General features: G+C 35.3%; 1 long non-coding RNA gene across 2 annotated transcripts; it reads left to right on the top strand.

Moving 5' to 3' along the window:
• Positions 1–5,906: 5,906 nt before the first annotated feature.
• LOC110007328 (uncharacterized) lies at positions 5,907–6,830 on the top strand. 2 transcript variants are annotated; one of them, XR_016052178.1, is made up of 2 exons: positions 5,907–6,013; positions 6,752–6,830. It is a non-coding gene; the product is annotated as an uncharacterized LOC110007328 (long non-coding RNA). The 2 variants fall into 2 exon arrangements; XR_016052179.1 differs by lacking the exon at positions 5,907–6,013 and adding an exon at positions 6,170–6,357.
• The last annotated feature ends 409 nt before the right edge of the window (positions 6,831–7,239 follow it).

The raw sequence follows: 7,239 nt of genomic DNA, 5'->3' as shown, positions 1-7,239 counted from the left end.
ATGAAAACCATCCGCATCTTAGTCACGTTTTTGTTTTTCTCTCAATTTCTATGTGGTTTTCTCATTTTTTGGCTTTGGAGCTAGAAGATTGTGAGCTCAGCTCGGCTTATTTTGGTTTGACTCGGCTTTTTTTTGCTATAATCAACTCGGCTTAGCTCCCTTTCGATCAGTTCATAATAAATTCTCTTGAGCTGAGCTGAGCCGATATAAGTTGAGCCTAACCAAAATAAGACGAGCCGAGCTAGCCAACTCTAGCCAAAACCGAGACCAACCAAAGAAACCCAAGGAAAAATAGAAAAATTTTAAAAAATCAAATAAAAAAAAACAATTTGTAAAAAATAATAAACAAATTCCTATTAAATAAAAAAACAAATAAAAAAAACAACCAATCAGCCAATTTACTAGTCAGGGGTCAAACCGCTTCGGGGCCACGTCCAATTAACCATTCCGGAACACAAGAAAGAGGAACAGTCAATTTGAGAGAGTGAAACGAAGGGGAGAAAGATGACTCGTATCAGTTCACATTGTAAAGCAAAGAATTGGGATATAGAAACCCTAATTAACTTCTAAAAATTTGAAGATTGTTTGTTTGTAATTTTTAGACAACAATTTGTAGCTGAAACGAAAAAAGATAGTTTAATTTGGGAATAAAAAATGATGTCTAAAATTTGCCTATGTTATAAAATTCCACAATTTTGCTATATTAAAATTTCACTGAATTTCGTTAAAATTTCACTAAAATTCTACAAATTTCGGTAAAATTTGTAATAGTTTTTTTTTTTTTTTTTCATATTTTCACTATTTTATTTTTTTCTCAATACCTCGGCTCGGCTTATATAGGCTTGGCTCGGCTTGGCTCGCTCGACTTACATCGGTCATTCTTCTGTTGTCATTCGATACCTGAACACTTTCCAATCCCCATATTTTTTCATTTAGCATTTGTCAAATTGTGTCTAAGTGTCTAATTATTTCAGGTAGTACCTAAAGATCAACGCAGGGCTCTGTATCCAACTCATTCTTTCAAGATTCTATTCTTCTGTTGTCATTCTATTTTATTCTTCTGTTGTCATTCTTCTGTTGTCAGGCTCGACTTACAGGCTCAACAGAAGAATAAAATAAGTCGAGCCTGACAACAGAAGAATATATTCACATAGAATGACATATATTCACATAGAATGACATATATTCGCATAGAATGACATATATTCACAATATATTCACATAGAAGAATGTATTCACAATATATTCTATGCATAGAATGACAACAGAAGAATATATTCACAGAATGACAACAGAAGAATATATTCACATGTCTAACTATTTTATTCTTCTATTGTCATTCTTCTGTTGTCAGGCTCGACTTACAGGCTCAACAAAACCTGATATGTTATTGCAGAAGAACATAGGCTGATTAAATTTTTCATCATGCACATAAAGCTATAAAAAGTGACACATCATAAATCATTGAGGGGACACGAACAACCAAACAGACACACATGAGTTCATCATAAATCATTGAGGGGACATGAACAACCAAACAAACACACATGAGTTCATCATTATTCCTTTTTCAATGACTATTTAACTCATGATTATGATTAGGTATAATGACATATCAAACAATAGATAATATCAAAGGATGTAACATAAGGAACTGTCAAAACATACAAACATTTTAATGGAATTACATGAAAACAGATATTCTAATTGCTGTGTGTCTTCTTGTTTTGGCGAGGTCCACAGTTGTGCATTATGAACATGGGCAACCCATCTTAAAAGGAGACTGAGTTACACTCCAACTAAATATATATAAAACTTAACAGTTCAGATTCACTACTCATGAAGAATTGTGAGAATTTAATTGATCCAGACATTTACTGATCACATATTCGTCGCGCACTACTGATGATGAAACCATGATCCATCCAAAAAAAGATTCAAGTATATAGGAAGTTGCAAATCCAGAACAAGAACATCAGAAGAAAGCTCACAGAGTATATGAATCCAATTCTGCATTGAGAGAAGAGAGGAACTGGACTTTTAGCAATTCACAGTCAACATCATATATGGATCTAAAACAATTCTCGTTAAATGGGAAAACTCAAAGTGGGTGACAGAGTCCCTTCCCCAGACTTTAGTGACCTTGCAAAACTCCCTAAAGTAAACCTTTGAGCATAAATTAGCAATAACAATTCAAATCCCAACCAAAACACACTAAAGAACATAAGAAACAAGACTCAACTCCCGAACTTCCTCTCAATGATAATTACAAAAGGGATAATTGTAAACAATCTCATATCAATGGCAGAAGCCCAGACACTACCGTAAACGCATTAAGCAGCAAACAAAACCGATAAAAAATGTATCCAACCTGGGACACTGACCTACAACTGTTAGATAATGGTATCCAACATGGACAAGAATGACAAATTCAACTGTGAATTGTTTGAATATGAACTATCAATCTGTTAGAGGCATGATCCAAGCAAAAGGGAGAAAACAAAAAATCACATACTTGTTGATATTTTTAAAAAGTAACTATGACCTCAGGGGAGGGAATTTAAATGAAAACCATAATCAATATAAAAGGAAAGGCCAGCAACCAAACTTATAAACTGCTTTACATACTTGAGGTCAACTCCCATAATTTGTGGATTCAATGGATACCCAGTCACCTATAGAATGAATCAATGACAACATCAAAATCAAAATCAAAATTTTCCCTTTAACCAAAAATAACTAATAAGTAAAACTCAAGCAACAAAAGGACTGTTTCCATGTATGTAACTCCGAAACAGCAACCATCATTAACAAATCACAGAATTTGGATAGAATATTATATGGATCAGAGGCAAAGTTACTCCATCTTATCAATCCAAGAATCCCAAACATAAATATTGATGATTATTCTGGAAGCTTACGTAAGGCCACTAGCCTGCAAATACAGACTGTTGTGGCCACATAACCATGGCACCTGTTGGAACATCCATATGCATATAGAAATACAACTGTGACAATCAGAGGACCACAAAAGCTTTAACTTAGATAAAGCAGAATCCATCATGGGATGAATTGGACTGCCACTTCGGGAGTCCACACAAAATGATTTATGATGCCCTGGCAAGAACAGATACTCGATATGAAGTCCAAGAAAATATCAGTTTTCTTCACAAGTATCTACTATCTTATACAGGGATCAATGTTCCCATAGAATTTAGCAGCCAATATAAGATGAATTAATCTCCCTCAAAATATATTAGCAGCCAGTATAAGATGAATTAATCTCCCTCAAAATATACAAGTCATCTAATGCTTAAGTGGCTCACCAAATGTAAGTGTTCCCTTGCCATATGTTCCATCAATCCCTTGCCATATGTTACAGTCAAAGTGTAGAAGTCAATCCCTGGCCATATGTTCCGTCAAGAAAAGGGGAATCAGTGCCATTGCGAGGGCACCAACTCTGGAGCTATGGAAAGTTTATGGGTAGAACTTTTACCAAGGGAAGTGATGAGGTCCATTATTTCACCTAGACAAAGTGCATCTGCCAGCACAAGGGAGATTCTTGAAATTTGACTTCTCGCTAGTATCTATTTTCAAGGCATACATATAGTTGACCCGAAAACTTTTGCAAGTTAGACCCAGAGAGTGCAGCCATCAAGTGGATTTTGCCAAGACCATGAAGGATCAAAGTGGCGAAGATGGATTAGGTGTCCAAGTGTTTTGATGGCTGCTATCTCAAAAAATGGTGCATGGAACCCCCTAAACAAGTGCTCAATTAGCAAAAAAGAACAAAAAAATAGCTAAACAACTTCTCCAAATAACCTTCCCATTATAATATGCAGAAATTTTGTGAAATAAGCTATAAAACATAGAATTGTCATGATGGTAGATACCATGCCCTGATTTTTACCATATTTGCAGCATCATTTGATATTGTAGAGATGAAAAACTAAGGCAGTTATACTAGCAACGTAGCAACAAGAGATTAATTTTTCTTTCCATCCCTCCTGCATCTACGCACAAGAATATGATTTTCAAACGCCAATGGATTTCAACATGAAGTTGTACCTTAATGAGCGGTGAACTTAATTTCTGAATGACATCAATTATGTGATCAGACTTCACAGCCTAAAAAGAAGAAAAGGCACAAAAGCAATTTAGTGAATAACCTTTAACCTAAAACCTAAACAATTCAAATCTTTTAAGCCTATGCCCAATCTACCTAAAAATCTGCAATTCACCGAATACAATACAAAAAAGACAATACCCATGTCTGGTTCTTAACTCGATCAGAGACCGATGGATCCAATCCAGGGAATCTAGCATTCTGAAACACCACGCATACACATCAAATTGAAGTGCTATTCCATCCAGAAAATGCAACCAGATCAAAAGCACGCACTAAATCACCCTCTATCTTTCAATTATAATATGAGTATGAAATAAACATCCCACTAAGGAATTGAACTTACCAGAGGAGAATTTCTATCTTCACCAATATAACCTGAAGATGATTAAAAGAATAATCAGAGGTTGCTCATCAGCACTCATAAATCACAGAAGTTAAATGACCGTATGCTTGAACATTTCACCTGTCAGAAAAACCAAAATCTAATGCAACAAAGATCCAGATGAGTACACTCCTTTTTGGGTTGCTCTCATTGTTGAGCTCATCATCTTCGCTTGAAGTACCCTTCACCATTTTCTTGCTTGCAAAAGAGGAAAAATAAAAAGATTAATGGATTTCTGATCAATGACGAATGAAGCCTTATGGTCCAAACTGGAGGAAGAAATTTGACAAGATGCATGTTGGCTGGCTCTGTGATCAAGAAATGCAGAGAGAGATGGACCGGTTTCTGATCAAGATACAGAGAGAGAGGGAGAAGAGAGTGGATCAGTAGATTGTTAATGGGGACGTCTACTTACAGAGAGAGTAACCTCTGAGTGAGAGAGAGAAAGAGTTGCAGCCAGGCCTTTTGTGTTTCGCTTGAGCATGTCAAAGCAAAGGGAATGAATAGAGAGAAAGAGAGAGCTGTTGCCTCAGAGGGAGAGAGCCGTTGCCATAGAGAGAGAAAGAGCCGTTGCCTGAGAGAGAGAGAGTCGTTACCTTAGAGAGAGTTGCCATAGAGAGAGAGCCGTTGCCATATAGCCGTTGAGATATAGAGAGAGCCGTTGCCTGAGAGAGAGAGAGAGAGAGCCGTTGCCTTACTTCGGTGGTGTTCTTCAAGTCCCATAGGGAAAATTTCATAAAACCCTAGAAAATAGCGGCATTTTACCCACGTTATTTTTTTAGCATATTTCTCCTAAAAATTAAATTTTAAAATAAATTTCTTTTTTTCACAATTTTTATTTTAGTAATTTATTCATAATTTTATCGATTTTCTCATTTTTGGGCTTTTAGGCCAACTATTTATTGAACTCGGCTCGGCTTTTGTCGTGCTAAAATGTCTCGGCTTGGCTCGGCTAACATCGGCTCGACTTGGCTAACATCGGCTCCACTGGCTAATATCGGCTCGTTGCGGCTAACCTCGGCTCAGGTCAATGAAACTCAACGTTAGATTTAGCTATTATGCAAATATCATAGTTGCTAAGTCTCTGTTCAAAACATGATTTTTTAAATAAATATCTGATTTTTTTAAATCCGTTAAGAATCCTGAGTTTTTTAAAAGATCTTCAAAAAATTGCTTTTTTAATAATATTGATATAAATTCGTATTTTATCTTTTCTAAAATATACTTATTCCTTATAACTTTATTATTTATTTATTTAATATTATTCAAAATTGGTTTAAAGAAAAGTAAAGTTACAATAGGAGTAAATTTAAAATCTTGATTTAACAAAAAATACCATTAAAAGTTATCTATCTCTATTTAGTTTTTCTCTCTAAGATTTGTTTTCTAGTTTATGGATTTTTCAAACATTTGTTCCAAGAATCTTTGGGTCGAAAGGGAGATATTGGAGAAAAAGCAATTTATTCGTTGCCTCAGGATGTCGTCACACGTTAACTTACCCCGTAAGCAAAATGGTTCAATCGCCTTTGTTTATCTTGTTTTTCTCTCATCTTTGTATTAATTTACTTTGAATTTGCTCTGCATTTCCTCTGAATTCAACTGTCACAACTTGATTTCTTAGTTTTAAGAAAGGCATGGATTGTCATAACATTCCCAACTTCATGTCCCTTTCAATTTTCTTTTCACCAATGATTTGACCCACTTTAGAGAGAGAGATGTTGCTATAGGAGGCTATTGGTAATACTTCTTACTGTTTTTTCTCCTTTTATCTTCTTCTTCTGATATTGTGCTAAATTGAAACATAAAATGAGAATGAGAAGAGTTCTTCATATGATTCTTCATATTGGTAATACTCTATGATTTTCCTATGTGTTTGGATTTGGATGTTTTGGTATTTTTTAAGGATATGTATTGTTGAAGTTTTGCTTCCAGGGTTTCTCTTGTGTTTTATTTTCTTTTCTTTTCTTTTTTTGGTATATGTATTTTTTTAATGGAAACGCAATCTTTTGGAGATTCTAGAGTTCTAGTTCTTATAGGGTTTAGGGAATTGAATTGTGTTTCTAGGCCTTATTTTTGTGGTATCTAGTGGAATTTTTTTCTCTCTCCCCCGCCCCCTGCCCCAAGTGGAACGCTTAGCTGTCAAAGACGATTTCGAATCTCAAATGCTTAAATTTTTAATTGATTATCTTGCTCATTTATGCTTTTAAGTGCTTATGATTAGCATTTTTTTTTTTTTGCAGGGAGGGACGCTATATCCTACAAAAGTCAGACTCAAGCTTATGGGAGGGAATTCAAAAGAGTTGAAAGGAGGAAGAAGAATCTCAAGACTTGCTACGATTTGAAACTCAAGATCTTGATGACCAAGGTGGATGCAAAAACTTTATATGCGTTTTTTTTTGCTTTCATTCTTTTATTAAAAATTTGGTTTTGGAAGATAAGTTCCTTTTGCTTGTAGTTGCCCTTTTTTTATCTAAGCTATCCTTTCGTTGCTCTCTCTCTCTCTCTCATCACCAGTAAGATGCCCCTAATTGCCCTTTCTCTTTCTAATCTATCCTTTGTTTGCTCTCGCTCTCTCTCTCTCTAAATCTTGTATTTTGTATGCTCTCAACCTTATTTACCGGGGTCGTAATAGTCTCTTTCTCTCTCTCTTAGAATACCCAATAGGCCATAACTTGTTTTGTTTATTCTTGTATCTTTTACGCTCTGTTTCAGTCATGCGCGCCCATAT

This window comes from Amborella trichopoda, chromosome 3 (assembly GCF_054954075.1).
Source record: "Amborella trichopoda isolate Santa Cruz 75 chromosome 3, AtrichopodaSantaCruz75HAP2 v2.0, whole genome shotgun sequence".
Lineage (NCBI taxonomy): Eukaryota > Viridiplantae > Streptophyta > Magnoliopsida > Amborellales > Amborellaceae > Amborella > Amborella trichopoda.
Note: the sequence above shows the minus strand (reverse complement) of the source record. Positions and strands in the feature narration are given on the sequence as shown.